The sequence below is a fragment of the Megascapheus bottae genome, chromosome 7 (genome assembly GCF_031878675.1).
Source record: "Megascapheus bottae isolate mThoBot1 chromosome 7, mThoBot2.hap1, whole genome shotgun sequence".
NCBI classification, from domain to species: Eukaryota; Metazoa; Chordata; class Mammalia; order Rodentia; family Geomyidae; genus Megascapheus; species Megascapheus bottae.
The window spans coordinates 3375298-3392562 of record NC_143515.1 but is presented as its reverse complement, the minus strand read 5'-3'; the positions used below and the strand labels follow the sequence as shown (position 1 = coordinate 3392562).

The 17265-nt window shown below is 45.1% G+C and overlaps 1 protein-coding gene across 1 annotated transcript in view; it reads right to left on the bottom strand.

Annotated features, from left to right (window-relative positions):
- Nucleotides 1–4560, bottom strand: part of Tgfbrap1 (transforming growth factor beta receptor associated protein 1) — a 38090-nt gene extending 33530 nt beyond the window's left edge. The window contains exon 1 of the mRNA XM_090336383.1: nt 4527–4560. The gene's annotated coding sequence lies outside the window, so the exon portion shown is untranslated. The remainder of the gene's footprint in view (nt 1–4526) is intronic.
- Nucleotides 4561–17265: the final 12705 nt, after the last annotated feature.

Below are 17265 nucleotides of genomic sequence, written 5' to 3'. Positions count from 1 at the left end.
GACAAAAAAAAATTCATTTCATGGAGCATATTTATTACACACACACACACACACACACACACACACACATACACACACACACATGAGTTACTTGTAATGTCTTAGTTTATGTACATTCAGTGTTTAGTTTATTTTATCTACGTTCAGTGGCCACTTCTCAGAATATAAAAGCCCAATTTGTGGCATCACATAAATTACTTCCCATAGACATATCCCTTAGAAACTGGGTGCTGGTGACTCATGCTTGTAATCCTACCTACTCTGGTGGCTGAAATCTGGGGATTGTAGTTCAATGCAAACCTGGGCATGAAAGCCTGTGAGACTCTTATCTGCCAGCAAAAAGAAGTGGAGGCATGGCTCAAGTGGTAGAGTGCTAGCCTTAAGAGGAAAAGAAAAGAGCCAAGAAAGAGCACAGGGTCCTGAGTTCAAGTACACACACACACACACACACACAACACTAAAGTGATATTTCTTCATCTGTACAGGAAAGTTTTCTGTTTTGTTTTGTTCTTCATTCATCATAAGCCAACAGAGGGTAAATGGTCATATAAACATGTAGATGTGGCTGGATGTGAAGTCAACAGGGGAAGGCCAGCCATGTCAGTACCCTTTAAAGGGTTTTGAAAAAAAGACAAAAACAACTCTGCTTTGGAAGAGAAGTCACCGTGTGAAACATGAACACAGGCCCAGTACCCAAGACAAATCTCAGCCCTGTACAGCGACTTTAAAAGGCACAATGAGGCAGAGTTTGGCCTAGTGGTAGAGTGCTTGCCTAGCATGCACGAAGACCCGGGTTCGATTCCTCGGTACCACATACTTAGAAAAAAGCCAGAAGTGGTGCTGTGGCTGAAGTGGTAGAGCTCTAGCCTTGAGAAAGCCCGAGGACAGTGCTCAGGCCCTGAGCTCAAGCCCCAGCACTGGCACAAAAAAAAAAAAGCACAATGACTTTTTTTTTAAGCTTCTACTTTGTTATTCTTTTTTCTTTTCTTTCTTTTTTTTTTCTTTTTTTTTTGGTCGGTCATGGAACTTGAACTCTGAGCCTGGGCGCTGTCCCTGAGCTCTTCAGCTCAAGGCTACTGTCTTACCCCTTGATCTCCAGCACTACTTCCTCTACTTTGTATTTTAACAGCGGAATTTCCTTTTATAGAAAAAAAGCTTGTGATGCTTCTCTTGGTGTGCTGAGGGGCTCAAGGCCAGGTGGAAATAGCTGTGCATTATTTTCCTTTGCCTGCGAGTGTGTGTGTGTGTGTGTGTGTGTGTTGTGTGTCCGAGTGCGCAAGTGCCAATCCTGGAGCTTAAACCCAGGGTTTAGGCACTGTCCCTGAGATTTTGTGCTCAATACTGGCACTTGCACTTTAAGGCTAGAGCTTACCACTTGAGCCTCAGGACCACCTCCGGCTTTTTTCTATGTATGTGGTACCGAGGAATCAAGCCCGGGTCTTCGTGCATGCTAGGCAAGCATTCTACCACTAGGCCGAACTCCCAGACTTACTTTTGGCCTTTTTAAGGGTGGTCAAGTGGAGATAAGAGTCTCACAGACTTTCCCGCCAGTGTTGGCTTTGAACTTTGATCCTCAGACATCAGCCTCCTGAGTGGCTAGGATTATAGGCGTGAGCTGCAGGCAACCTGCTCTTTCTTATGCTATTGGTGGAGCTCAGAAAACAAACTCTGAAGTATGGTGCCTTGGCGTGCTGATTAGGACACAGGGACGAAGAGCAGCATTTTCTTCTGAAGGTCCTGTCTTCCTTCAGGATAGACCCAAGGAAAGAGACTAAAGATTAACACAGACTGGCTGCAAGATGAGGGTTCCTCATCTGAAATCCATGGGACCACAAGGCAGTCTGTTTCAGGTCTTTGGCTTTGGAATATGTACACGTGTGTAATGAGATATCTTGATGGTGCAACTCACATCTAAACATAAAATTCTTTTGTTTTACATGCGACTCATCCACACAGCCTAAAAGTATTTTTGTACCACACACATAACATGCCTGACCTTTGATGGAGTGCAGTCACAAGAGATCAGGTATGGAATTTTCCATTTGTTATGGGCCAGACTTTAGACTTTGGAGCATTTTGGAATTCAGACAGGGATGCTCAAACTGCTCTGTAGTCTTCTGAGGAGCTTACTTGAGAGATTAATCTGTACATCAAGAAAACCATTATTCACATGTTTCCTTTCCCTCACCCTCTCATAATCTCCCTTCCTTTCCTTGGCTCAGGTTGCTGTACAAGCTTCCACCATCTGACCTCTCAGTCTCATATTTTATGTGGCTCTTGTACATACATAGAACATTTGCATCCCTTTCACCTGTTAATTAATGTAGTATTGGACTCAAACTCTAACCTTCACAGAGTACATTTTTAATTCCTTTTATTATACGCCTGACAAGAACTAAATCACATCCTCAAGATTGGCTGGGCTGGGAATAGGTAAACTTTGACAACACAAGTTTCCCATTGCCAGATAGCTTCAGATGTGTACATTGTGATAAGCTAGCAAAGTAAAATGTTAACAGTTAACACCTACTAAAACCACCACCTCCAGATCCTCCAAGCTCCAATGAAGAATTAAAGGTTCATAGAATTAACCTACACAATCTAAAGAAACAGGACATTTCACCCTGCCTTTTCTTTCTCCCTCTCTTCCATCTATCCATGTTGCTGAGGATGGAATCAGGGCCTTGCACATGTTGGGCAAGTGTTCCACTACTGAGTCACACCCCCAATCCTAATAATACATGTAATAAAAACCCCACTAGTGTCCAAAACTTCACGTCATACTTATAAAACACACAGAAGTAACTTTAAGAGACAATTCTCTCTTCTTAGGATATGAATTGGCTAATCAATGAACATGACCTCAAGATCAAGGAAAATGTTAACTGTCTACAGTCAAGTGAAGGCTCAGGGGCCACATACATAGTTATTTCTTTGATGGTAAGAAGGTATGGAGTTGTTTTTCAAGCAATGGTTGGCTTCCTAGAAGGGAGTTTTATTTTCTTAAGTCCTCAAGAAGATATAACAGGGTAATGTGGAATACACATGCAAAGAAATGTGAAATGAAGAAAGAAAGGGGAACTTTTAGGTAGCTAGGGGTTAAAAAGTACAGGCATAACATAACACGTGGATTATTATGGTGCTTCTTGTTCCCATAGGGCCTTGAGCGCCTGATTAACTGCTTCTCTCTATAATGTTATGAGTTCCCATTCAAATTGCTCAACCGATAAGAAGGGATAAGAAGGGCTAATCAGTGCAAAGCCCAGGACAGGGCAGGAGATATGGGAAGAGCCCCATACCACGGAAATCTTCCTCAAAGAGGACTCTACTGAACTCATCTTTGGGGATCCGTGCTTAGGATAGTCCTTTCAGTGATTTCTTTTCACTTCCAAATAAATGCATTATTCTGACCTTAAACACCTTTACTGCCTTTTAATTCTTTAATGGCGGAGACAAGGAATCTGTACTCTAAGATAGCATCAAAGGTAACAAAGGAACCCAATTCCTAGTCTGGCTTACCAGGGCAGAGGAGAAAACTGCTCACTGGGCCTGTAAGCCAGTGATACTGGCCTGGAGATAAAAAGGATCATAGGTTACTTCATCTGAGCTTCTCCTCCCATTTGGTGGGGGAGGCAACATGTAACGTATCCCAGAATTTAAATGCAATTAAAATGTAATTGCAGCATGTCACCCATGTGGTGTTTTTGGCAAAGTATACATTGCAGCAACCTAATCATGAGAATGGACTAGAAACATTTAGAGACTTTCTACAGAATCCTTCACACTCTTTAAGAATGCCCAAATCATGAAAATACTAATCATGAGGAGACCAAGGACTCAATAACTAGATGTAATCAGGGGAGAAAAAAAGGTCCTGGAGGCCGGTGGCGTGGCTCACACCTGTAATCCTAGCTACTGAGATCAGAGGATCGTGGTTCTCAGCCAGCCTGGGGCACTAGAGTTCTGAGACTCTTACTTCCAATTAATCATTAAAAAACAGGAAATGGAGCTGTGGCTCAAGGGGTAGGGTGGTAGCCTTGAGCTAAAGAGCTCAGGGACAGCACCCAGGCCTAGAGTTCAAGCCCCATGACCCACAAAATAAAAAATTAAAAATAAAAAGGTCCTGGAGCAGGGAAAAAAAGCTATTCATGTATAGTTTAGTAAATATATTATTCTGCTGTTAATGTATTATGTTTGATCACCACATTAGGAGAAAAAGAGTTGATATGAATGCTACTGTTTCAGCTCTTCAGTAGGCCCAGAATTAAAAACAAAAAGGTGAAGTGAAAAATATAATCACAGTTTACTGGTTATTTTACTGCAGAATAACTGAATCGGGAAGGAAGAGGATAGTTCAAAGGTACAGTACTTAACTAGCATGTGTGTGACCTGGGTACCATCACCAGCATAAGAAAGGGGTGGTGTGCAGCAGGAAAGGAGGTGCTTAGTCAGCTCTGAGTGTTAATGTCTCAAAGTACAAGAACAGAGTGTTTACACCAAAACACCCAACATAAAGATTTAAGTACCTTTCCAAGGTGTCAACTCTTCATAGTTAATATCCCAAGGTGACAGCAGCTCACAGCATGGCAGACAGGAAGCTGGGAGATAAATACAGGAAGGAGTCAGGCACAGAAAACCCCAAGGGCACACCACAATAACCCAATCCTCCATCCACATCCTCTTCCTACTTTTCAAGGCCTCCCAATAACACCACCATATTGTGAATCCATCAAGAGATCAATGGATTGATTAGGTCAGAGATTATAGGATCCAATCACTGGATCGGTTGGCATCCAGGCCCTAATACATGAGCCTATGAAGAACACATCATTCTCAAAACATAACAGTGAGTTTCTGAAGCAATTTTTTGAATTTGAAAAGAAATTTTTTTCCCCTCTCTAGTATAAGGTCCTAGCTTAATAAGAGCATTTCCTTTTATGAATGCATTTCAAAGAGGACAGCTTGGAAGCTCTACAGTACCAGCCACCTGCAAGCTAAAGTGAAGGATCCCTTGAGCTGTGACAAGTTCAAGACCAGCCTGGGCAACATAGCAAAAAAAGAAGAGAGTTGTTGTTTGGGGTTTTGCTCCTCTGAAATAGTTCCCACACAGGGGCTTGAGCTAGATGGGGATAATGGGAGCTGACTTGCTGGAGTCAGAAGAGTATGATGAGTATTGGAAAAATAAACACAGACTCTGAGGGTGAGCACTGGGGCTGGGAAGCGTAGAGGCCCTCTGTGAAGACCAAGGCCTCAGAGCTCACCTGAGCCAGCAGTGAGCCACAGTAAGTGGTGAGTACAGTACATGACATTTCAATAGTAACTGAGAACTCTGAGTTCTAGTTGTGGTCTAGCCATCCCTTATAATCTTGCATGAGTCAATGTCTCCTCTTCTGTACACCGATATTTGGACTCCACTATTTGCTTCCACTACACTGTTATCCCTCTGCTTCTGGCCCAAGAGGAAGGTCAGTGTGTCTAGAAGTCTTGAAGGCCATGAATAATAGGTAGACAGCTGTGATTCCAATCCAGGCAGCTTAACTACAAGGTACATGCCCTTAACTAGGTGTCACACTGCCTCCAAACCTGGACAGTAGACATACCAGCCGTACACATTATCTGTACATGTACCATATATTTGCAAAAGCGTCTCCAACCTGCAATGGTAGATGCTAAGTTGTAGCCATACCATATAAACACATACCATATGGACATCCACCATACACAGACAAAGGTCGCTTCAAGCCTATAGACACACCAGACGTATGCATAGGCTGCTTGCTCAAGGGCACCATCTGATGGCATCCCTGTAGACCCCTCAGCTGACCCTCCTAGAAGCCCCAGAGATCAGCAGAACCCTTGATTCTCTAGTGTGGGTCTAGAAGAAAAATCTTATTATTCTACATGCCCTGCTGGAAATGAGACAGAGACAACCTATGTATGTCCTTATAGATTTTCTACCAAAGTAAGATATATGTTTATGTAACATCAATTTTTCTTATTGAACGGCACTCCAGGCTGGCCCAGTGTTTTCCAAGTCCGATAAGCATCTGTTTAATGACATAATTTTGGAATTTGTTAAAAATCAACAACAAATTTATTGGCTTCTACCAGACTTTTCCCAATCCACAAATTAAGGTAGCATTTGACCAGCATGTGAGGGTGAAAGAGATAATAATTCTTTCATTAGTTAAAGCACAGCAGACCTATTTCAGGAGAGGAGAAGCAGGGAGAGGAGGGGAGGATTGCTAAGGTCTAACATTTTAACACCTAACCTGTCCTCTTGATTGACATGAAATAAAAACTGTACTTAACTATTCATGATTGGCATCTTTTTTCCAGAGCATAATTACTGAAATTAATTAGTTACTATACCCATACTAGGGCTTGGAATCAGAGCATCATACTCTTCTTTACCCTTTTTACTCAAGGATAGCGCTCTACCACTTGACCCATGCCTCCATTTCCAGCTTTTAGCTAGTAGACTGGAGGGAAGAACCTTGATTATTTTCTGCCTGGGATGGCTTCAAAACTTCTTCCAGCTGGTCGTGGTGGCTCACACCTGTAATTCTAGCTACTCAGGGGGCTGAGATCTGAGGATCAAGGTTCAAAGCCAGCCCTGGCACAAAAGGACCTGAGACTCTTGTCTCCTATTAACCTCTAGAAAACGGGAAGCGGGGCTTAGCGCAAAGATAAGGTGGTAGCCTTGAGCTGAAGAGCTCAGGGACAGCGCCCAGGCCGAGTTCAGGCCCCATGATCCACAAAAATAACAACAACAACAAAAAACCCAACTTCTGCAAGCTCAGCCTCCTGAGAAGCTAGGGTTAAAAAGGCATGAGCAACCACACACACACAGACAAACAGACAAAATTTTCTTTTTCTTTTTTTGAAGCTGGGGTTTTGAACTCAAGACCTCATATACTTGCTAAGCAATCACTCCCACTGAGCCATACCTCCAGCACCCCAAAACATACAGAAATATACACAATCCAACTTCCCGGGGTTCCATATTTGTGGATTCAACCAATTACCTGAAGAAAAAAAAAGTCTCATACTAAATATGCTTGTCGGGTTGGGAGTTTGGCCTAGTGGTAGAGTGCTTGCCTAGCATGCATGAAGACCCGGGTTCGATTCCTCGGTACCACATGCATAGAAAAAAGCCAGAAGTGGTGCTGAGGCTCAAGTGGTAGAGCTCTAGCCTTGAGAAAGTCCAAGGACAGTGCTCAGGCCCTGAGCTCAAGCTCAGGACTGGCAAAAAAAAAAAAAAAATATGCTTGTCATTATTCCCTTAGCAATACTCGATAGAAACTTTTTACATAGTACTTACATTGTGTTAGGTATTAGATATCATCTATAGATGGTTTAAAGTATAAAGAAGAATATGCATCTATTTTATGAAAGTATTATGCTATTTTATATTAGGGACTTGAGCATCCACAAATTTTGCTATCTGTAAAGGTCCTTAGAATCAATTCCCCAAAGGATGACTATATGTATGTTCACATACACAAACACACAGGTACACAACATACACATACCATATATATGCACTACACATATAGTGGGCATATGTATTGTGTGTACATGTATAGATGAATGTATAAGTCATATACATCCTAAAAGTCTTATCAACAGTTATAACTGAAGAAGGAACATGAGGAGGTGAAAGCTAGAGAGTGAGAACAGAGATCTCTAATAAGAAATTTGCTTCATACATCTTTCTCTGTACTGAGCCTGCAAACAATAACAAAGAATTGTCACCTTCCTATAAGATGCCAAGGTGTCCTCATTTACATACATTATTTTTCTCCAATCTCAGCAGCAGCTACTAGAATATGAAGATATTGCTCTCCAGTCCTCCATATGACTTTCGAATACATTAGGAAGCTTTCAATCTCATTTGGGCAACCTCAAATTGAGTTGGTAATTCTACATTCATTGAGTAGTTGCGTATTTTTTAATAAAGAAAAACGGGTCAGGCTTGTCACAGAGGAACTGAGTCGTAAAGGTTGAGTCAAATTATTTGGCAGTATCTAAACACCTGCTTGCCACAAATGATTATTTTAATGTATTTCTAATGAGGTCTGGATTCAAATAAAGATATACTGTTAGTAGAATTTCCTTAAGTTTTCTTAAAGGATCACATTTTTTTAATATTATCATAAAAGAGCAGACCATAAGAACTCCCTCTCCCTTAAAAAGAAATCAGAAATGCTAGTTGCAAGTAAAGCCTAGAAAATGTAGTAGTTTTAAAATAGTAAGCTCTATGATTTTTCAACCCCTTCAGCTGGATGGAATCGAGTTGCCCGTAGCTCACGCCTGCAATACTAACTACTCAGAAGGCTGAGATCTAAGAATCAAGATTTGAAGCTGAGTGGAGCAGAAAAGCCCATGACACTCTTATCTCCAATTAACTACTAAAAAGTTGGAAATAGAGCTGTGGCTAAGTGGTAGAGCACAAAGTTTGAGGGAAAAAGTTAAGGGATTATGCATTGATACTGAATAGAAGAAGAGGAGGAGGAGGCAGAGGAGGAAAAGCAACCCTGGATACAGCAACATTCAGTTGAAGAACAAGTCCCCTTAAAAATCTGTGTGTCTCTGGGAAGCTCAGGCCAAATCCATCCTCGGAGCCTATGGTGGTGAACAGCTCCGTACCTATTTCTAGGAACAGAGGACTGTCACTCAGAGATAGTGGAGATGTGTACAGTCGATTGGACTTCAGAAGTCCAACTATAGGGCAAAGCATTCATTGGCTTAACAGCCAATCACAGCAAAGAGCCACACATTTTCTGATCTGAGTGAAACATAGCTCTCCACTAACTTATAGTTGATAACAATATTTTATGCCCCTTCTAAGTACCAGGCTCTAGGTCAGTGCTATCTATATACATTTATTTATTTATTTCCTTCCTTCCTTCCTTTCTTCCTCTTTCTTCTTTGCCAGACCTGGAGCTTCAACTCAGGGCCTAAGCATTGTCCTTGGGCTTTTTCAAGCCTAGGGCTCTACCTATTGAGCCACAGCACCGTCTAGAGCTTTTCCTATATACAGGGTACCGAGGAATCAAACCCAGGTCTACGTGCATGCTAGACAAGCACTCTACCACTAGGTCACCCTCCCAGCCCAATATACATTTTCTTGCTAAAATCCATATACCTTGTGTCATGGTAGCCCTGTTTTGATGTAGAATGTTCAGCAAATTGTCCCAAAGGTCAGAGTTGTGAAATGGCAGGGGGACTGAACTCACAGTGCTCATTACAGCCGGGGCACCAATTCCATTTCGCAGACGAGCTGGGAACTGGGGCAGGGCAGGTTCCAGGAAACCCTGGTCAGGGCTGTGCCTTGTCTCCTAAGCCGCCTTTTACCACCCATGGAGGAGGCGGCTGTGACGGCTGTGGAGGCTGCTTGGCTAGCAGACACGGAAGGGAGAAGAGAAGGGAGCAGCCGGCCATGGCCGTGACGCTGTGTGCCCTCGGCTGTCCACCGCCCTCAGGGAGTCGTGGGTACCACCCAGCCCCTGCAGGGGTTCTGGCGACTCCATGTCCTCGCACGACTCCGTGCCGTGACGGACCTGCAGCACACTGGAGCCTGCCTTCCCCGCTAACGACCAGACGCCCGCCAGAGCACCGGGTAAATCCGCAGTACCTTCAGTGGCCCCGTGGGAACCCCGAGGCCGCTAGGGCTGGAGTCACCCGCAGCCTGGCACGGAGGCCTGGGCGGACTCAGACCAGCGGGCAGCCCCAAGCCACCCCCGTGGCCCACGGGCAGGGAGCCAGCCTCCCCCACCCGCCCGCGGGGCGCGGCTGGCCCCGCGCAGGCCTCCTGGTTTGACAGCCCCGGCCGTCCGTCCGGTTCTGGGGCAGTCCGGGCCTGTGTGGCCCGGAACTTCAAGCGCTGACATCCAGGGGCCCGAGGGGCCCGAGCTCCACACCGAGCACTGGCGGGGCGGCCCCGGGCAGGCGGGGGACCGGGCTGTCCGTCTCGCCGGGATCCGAGTCGAGGACGAGGGCCCCGGCGGCGCCCCTGCCGCACGCCCTCGCGCACGCCGGCGGGAGCGTCTCGTACCTGCGCCCGCACCGCGCACCCCGCTCCGTCCTGCAGGCGCGGCCCCGGGCCGGGCTGCCCCCGCCGGCCGCACCCGCTCCCCGGCCCGCCGCCCCCTCCCCGCCGACTCACCGCGCCCGAGCCCGCCGTCCCGCGCCGCCCGCCGCGGCCTGGGGCCCCGCGCCCGCTCCGGCCCGCGGCTCCCGGGCTGCCGGCCCCGCCGCCGCCGCCGCTTCCCGTCACGTGGGCCGGCGCCGGCGGAGGGCGGGAGCTCGCCGGCCCCGCGCCGCCCGGCCGCCCGCCCGGCCCGCCCCGCTCCTCCTCGGCCGCCAGCCCGAGCTCCGCGCGCACGCGGCCCCCGCCGCCGCCCTGGGCGCCCCGCTCCCTGGGGAAGGGCGTCTGCGTGCGGGCTGCCTCGGTGGCAGTCCCGGGACCTGAAGCCCGGGCGTGGACGCCGCCCCTGCGCCTCCCCTGACCTCAGCGTCCCGAGCAGGAGCCAGGGCGGCAGGTGCGCACCGCCCGAGGCGCCCGCGTGGGCCGAGGCCTGGGCCCCCGCAGCCGCCCCCTCCACCGGGGTCACCGTGCATCCATGCACCCAGCACGCAGGACAGATCGACGTGAGGACGCGTCCCGCGACCAGCCGGACGACGCCCCCTCCGCGGCGGCTCACCTGCGGCGAGCGTTCCGCGTTTCCCGAGGCGGTTCCGCGGTCCTGCGTGCCTGGCTGCAGCCCCACACGGTCCCAGTCAAGGCGTGCACGTTCTGTCAGCCAAGACAGATGGCAGAGCAAGGATCCAACGCCAAGAGAAAGGCCACACGTTGAGATGCCGCCTCACCCGTCAGAACGGCCATTGTCAGGAACACTGCTGGAACCGCCGATGCTGGAACCGCCGATGCTGGCGGGGCTGCAGCCAAGAAGGGATGCTACTGCCCTGCCCACGGCCACGGAAACCACGCGGGGGAAACGAATCCAAGAGACGAACACGGGACGGACGCATGGACGGACGGATGCTTGGCAAATCCTGGGGCTGGCACTCAGGGCGGAGCACTGTCCAGGTGTGGAACCCAGGAACCTGGACCCAGGGCCACACTACGCAAGCACTCTACCTCTAGGCAAAACTCCCTGCCCTTTATTGTACTCTTTATTTCTCCTCCTCCCTATTTGTGCACTCTGTTTGTCATTTATTATTATTATTATTATTGTACCCTTTGTCCTGTATATAATTTATATACAAGACTTGTAAAAGGAAAGGGGAATCACAGAAATTGAGGGACAAAAGGTGAACCAATTCAGCAGTGATACTCACCAGACACTATTTGGGAATGAGATTTACAACTTGAGGGGGTGGAGGGTCAGGAGGGGGAAAAGTGGGAGAAGCAGGGTTAACCCTGTTGAAAAGAAATGTACTTATTACCTGACTTATGTAACTGTAACCCCTCTATACATTACCTTAAAGTTTAAGTTTAAAAAAAAAAAAGGAAGTAAGAGGTATAGACATTCTGCCAAAGACAATATTTCCTGCTATCTTATCTATATTGGGCCTCCTAAACTGTGGCAGAAATTGGACTTGGGTTAAATGAGGAGGAAAGTCCTTAAAGACAGCTTTCTGTTTCCTATGAGGCCTTGGCACCGAAGATTTAGTGCCCCTTTCTGTAGCCCCCTACCCCATTTCCTTGTCAGGCAAATTTAGATTTATCATCATGTCCTGCCATCTCCAAGCTGTATGGGCCACAATTTCCTAACTGCTTGCTTTTCTACTTCTCCTATCATAATTATTCCCCCTGACCTTCCAATTCTAGCCCTACACAAAGATCATAGCCTCCAAACAATTTCTAACCCCAAACCTAAAGGTAGATACCGGATTCTACACTGTGGTCTCCTTTCAGAGGAGGAAAAATAGAGCTGGGGGAATGAACCAAGTAATTAAAAAGCCATCAAAAAGTAATCTAAACAGGTAGCTTATGCCTGCCTGTAATCCTAGTTGTCTAGGAATCTGAGATCTCAGGATCTTGGTTTGAAGCTAGCCCAGCCAGACAAATCCATGAGAGTCTTGTCTCCATTTACCCATCAAAAAGCTAGAAGTAGAGGTTTGACTCCAATTGTACAGCACTTGAAAAAGACAAGCAAGAACATAAAGGCTAAGTTCAAGCCTAAGAAAAAAAGTAAACTTTGTGGCCTACTGTCTAAATTTTGTTAGTGTGACTCCTGGCCATACAATGGAACTAGTGTCAGTGGCTCTGCCTCCCTTGGGGGAAGGGATTCCCAGAAGCATGGAGCTCTGAAAGAGGCAAATAGTAGTTCTTAGGCACTTAAGTCTGAGGCCAACACTCAAGTGGAGCATGAGGCAGAAAAGCCAGCACCAGAGCAAATTCAACACAGGCTCTTTGCTCCACCCAGGCCCAAAGAGAATATGTGAGCCATCATCAACTCATCAGTGGTGTAACTGGGATTCTTAGGGTGGTGATCTGTATGTGAGCACATGATTCCATCTACAAACACCTACCAGAACTCACTGAAGAGTCTGAATCATAAATGACAGGCACTGATAACTAAATTGTTCATTTTTCTACTGGTACATTTAAGAACAAGTACCAATTATATGGTTTTCAATTATATGGTTTCATCTGTCAATATTTATCAGATAGCCCCTGGGCCCATGCCAGATATAGTGGATATATTTTTAAGAATGTGAAGATATGCTATCAAAGAAGATGAAGAGATGCAAGACACAAGGATGTCTTTGCTGTTGCAGACTAATTTCTACTTATTACCTTCACACTTTATATGAGTACATAAGCTATTTCCTCTGCTATTTCCTGTCTTTCTTGTAAATAGAAAGCATTCAACTATTTTTTTTTTGCCAGACCTGGGCTTGAGCTCAGGGCTTGAGCACTGTTCTTGGACTTTCTCAAGACTAGAGCTCTGCCACTTGAGCCTCAGCACCATTTCTGGCTTTTTTCTTTGTATATGGTACCGAGAAATCGAACCTGGGTTTTCGTGCAAACACTCTACCACTAGGCCAAACTCTTGGCCCCATTCAACTATTTTTTTTTAAAAAAGGTATGTGGGAAGCAGCGCTGTGGCTCAAGGGGTATGGCAGTAGCCTTGAGCTGAAGAGCTCACGGACAACGCCCAGGCCCAGAATTCAAGCCCCAGGACCACCAAAAACAGCAAAATAATAAATCAGTAAAGAAAAAAGGTGTGTGTGGTTTGTGTGCATGCCAGTACCAAAGCTTGACCTAATGGCCTTATGGCATTTGCTTACCTTTTACACTCAAAGCTGGCCTAGGCCACTTGCTTCCACTCCTGTATGTGTTAATGAGTCTGCTCCAGCAGGTTTCAAATCAGAAACCTCAGATTATCATTCTCCTAAGTAGCTAGGATGTACAGGTATGAGCCACCAGCAAATGGCTTTTAAAAATACTCTTGATGATTTTGTGCTTAATGCTGATGAACTAAATTATTAAAAGAGGCTTTTTTGGGGGGAGGGGGTGTGTGCTAGGGTTTCAACCCAGGGACTCACATATCTTGAACACACTATTAACAGTGAGCCCCAAAGATAACTGCATGGAAACCAGGCACCTCCAACTACTTAGGAGGCTAAGATCTAAGGATTAAGATTTGAAGCCAGAGAATGCAAAATAATCCATGACACTCTTACCTCCAATTAACCACCAAAAATCAGGAAGTAGAGCTGTGGCCCAAGTGGTAAAGCACCAGACTTGAATGAAAAGCTAAGGGATGGTGACCAGACCTGAGTTTAAGCCATAGGCCATAGTACCAGCACACACACATAGTGGGGATGGAGCTGCAACTGGTTGAAAAATTGGTCCCTTAAACACTTCTCTCTGGGGGCTGCAAGTTTGGCCTAGGGGCAGAGTGCTTGGCTAGCATGCCAAAAGACCTGGGTTCTATTCCTCAGCACCACATACATAGAAAAAGCTGGAAGTGGTGCTGTGGCTCAAGTGGTAGAGCTCTAGCCTTGAGAAAGTCCAAGGACAGAGTTTAAGCCCCAGGACTGGAAAAAAAAAATCTCTCCCTGGGAAAGCTCTAGCCACAGCTAAATTGATTATGGGAGCCTATGGTGGTGAACAGCTCTGTCCCCAACTCCAGAACCAGAGGACTGCCACTTATAGAATGGAGGAGAAAAGGCAGAGAGAAAGAAGGCTCAGAAACATGGCACCTCTTACTAACCAATCTAGGAAAAAATGGCAAGGGGCGGTGAATTGTCAAATTAGTGTTAGGACCTGGATGTCTTTTGTAAAATACATGTTGAAATCTACTTCTCAGTATGGTAGTACTAAGAGGTGAGGCCTTTAGGCAGAGGGAGATGAGTGTACTTACCCAAGAAGACCAAGAGAGCCTGTTTGCCCCTTCTGGCCATGTGAAGACACAGCTGGATGAGGAATGGGCAGTCAGTTCCAGAGCTATGAGAACTATTTTCTGATGTTTGAAAACCATAGCAGCCTGAATGGATGGACATTCGCTTTCTAAAGCCAGTGTTAAGTAAACCTATTTTTATTATCATCTCATTATAAAAGGAATGAGATAATTATATATTATTTTCTATAAAACACAAGACCAAAATGTAAAGTGTTGCTTCAATTGTTATCTTCTCTGGACCAAGATAACACATATAGCATACTATATTCAATATTATACTCTGAGCAGGCGGAATCCGCCCTTAGTATATATTTTGTCATGAGTTATTCACTCCATAAACCTTTACTGAATACTTACTAAGTAAAGACATAGTACATTCTAGTGAGTGAGATGACACTGAAAGGAAATGTCAATAACCTGCTCCTCAGGAACACACCGCCTAGTGAGATGATGCCCAGTATTGATTGGTTTCGCTTGCTTTTGTCATCAAATGAAAATGCTAATAAATAAAATCATATTGCTGTTTCAAGCTCTCATTCTGTTGCAATGACAATAATCTGACCATGAGGCCTTCCCCTTTTCTTTAGGGCTGTCCCCAGATAGAGATCTAAAATGCCAAGTAAACAAAAGAGAGACTTCCTGTCACTGGTTCTGGAGAAATTCTGAGATGCTCTTTGTCCTCTCTGATAATTGGTCCAGACTGGAGTGGCTGTGGCTTCCCTGTTTATGTGATAGGGCTGAAATCTCCATTAAGCAACCCTTCCTCATAGGGATATTTGAAGTTATCATTTCAGAACTATTTTTTAACAGCCCTGGGATTTGAACCCAGAGCCTGGGCACTGTCCTTGAGCTTTCTCAGGGCTAGCACTCTACCACTTGATCCACAGCACCACTTCTGGCTTTTTCTGTGTATTTGGTACTGAGTGCTAGGCAAGCACTCTACCACAAGGCCACACTTCCAGCCTCGAAGAATTCTTAAAAATGCAAACTCTTGAACTTTCTTGCCAATTTTCTGAGTCAGAAATTCTGACTAAACCACAGTGAAGAAACTGCAGATTAACCACAACAACAATCCAGACTATCTTTCCTGGAAGGAATGAGCAGGCATTACCAGATATTCTCTTTCCCTTGGGGGAAGGGATTATATTAAACACATAATAGTTCTTCCTCTTTTAAGATCTTGACTTTTTTTTCCAAATAAAGTTTACACTCTTTGCAGATGCTGGTGGCTCACTCATATAATACAGATTATTCAAGAAGCTGAGATCTGAAGATGGAGGAAAGTCTGTGCAACTCTTAATACCAATTAACCACTCAAAAGCCAGAAGTAAAAGTGGTTCAAGTGGTAGAGCCTTCAGCTAAAATGTTAAGGAACAATGCTCAAGCCCCAGTGCCAGCATACACACATAAAACGTCCTCCTCAATCCCAGAGTTTAATATTTTTTAAATGATTTTTGTTATGTGAGTCAGGCTTTCAGGCTTTCTGTATTGGCCCTGGTTGTCCTTGAACTCTTCCTTGCCTCAGCCTCAAGTGCTGGAATTGCAAGCATGTATCAGCATATCTAACTATCCCACAAGTTTTGCTTTAGGTGAATTTGTTTTACAATAAAAAAAAACTTTAAAAACTAGAACACTTAAAAAATTGAAGAAAAACAAATTTTGTCTGCATATGAACATTCTGAGGTTTGGGGGCTAAATGCTATGTTAAAAAAAAAAAGTCAGGAAAAGAGTACAGCAAGGATTTGTAGTCGGATTGTCAGGCTATTAAACTGGCTTCCTCTTACATCACCACCCTGCCACTTCTTTCCCCGTATGACAATTGATAGGTACCGATGACAGGTTTCCAGATGGAAGCAATGGAAGAGGCATTTGATCTAATCACCTTAGTTCCCATTTTTACAAAAATGTGAGGTGGGACCAGTTTAGCCTAGTGGAAGAGTGCTTGCCTAGCATGCACAAAGACCAAGGTTCGATTCCTCAGTACCAAATACATAGAGAAAAGCCAGAAATGGTGCAGTGGCTCAAGTGGTAGAGGTCTAGCCTTGATAAAGCCCAAAGACAGTGCTCAAGCCCTGAGTTCAAGGCTGAGGACTGGCAAAAAAACAAAAACAAAATAAAACTGTGAGGTGACATTTTAATTCTGTCTTGGGATTAAGGAGGCTACAGCTAGAAGGGATGAAATAGTTATCCTGAGAGAGAGTACGAGTGGGTTATAATCCAAATTTGGACCACTCCAAAGGGTGCTACCTGGTCTCTAGCTTCCTATGGATCAATTACTTTTAAAAACATAGCCACTTATGCATAAGCACATATTCCAAGACAAATATGTTCAATCTCTATTTTAATCAATCTTCATAAAAGGTATTAGCTTGGCAATTTCTTTGTGAGGAATAGAGCTGAGAGACTAACCTACCGATAGTCTCCATGCAGCAAAATAATCTGAACATAACGGAGGTAACAAACTCAGGCTTTTTCTAAAGCAGCTGCTTTTCCCATGGGCCTCCACTGAAGGAATTGGAGAAATGATATCATTCATGCTAATTTTAGTATTGTTATAGTGACAGCAAATCAGATTTTAATATGGGATATTAGGTTATACCATGAAGCTATAACACTTAATTCCAGCTTAGAATATTCAACTCAGTTTTAATATTTCAGTGAATTTAGAGTCAAACTCTCAGATCAGTTTCTCTTCAGAAAATAAACAAGCAAATACCTTTCTTTTGGAGGCCTGATTTTTTTTTTGAGTCTGTGTGTGTTCATGTGTGCATGCACGTGTGTGTCCATACTAGGACTTGAGCTCAGGACCTGGGCACTATGTCTTAGCATTTTTGCTCAATGC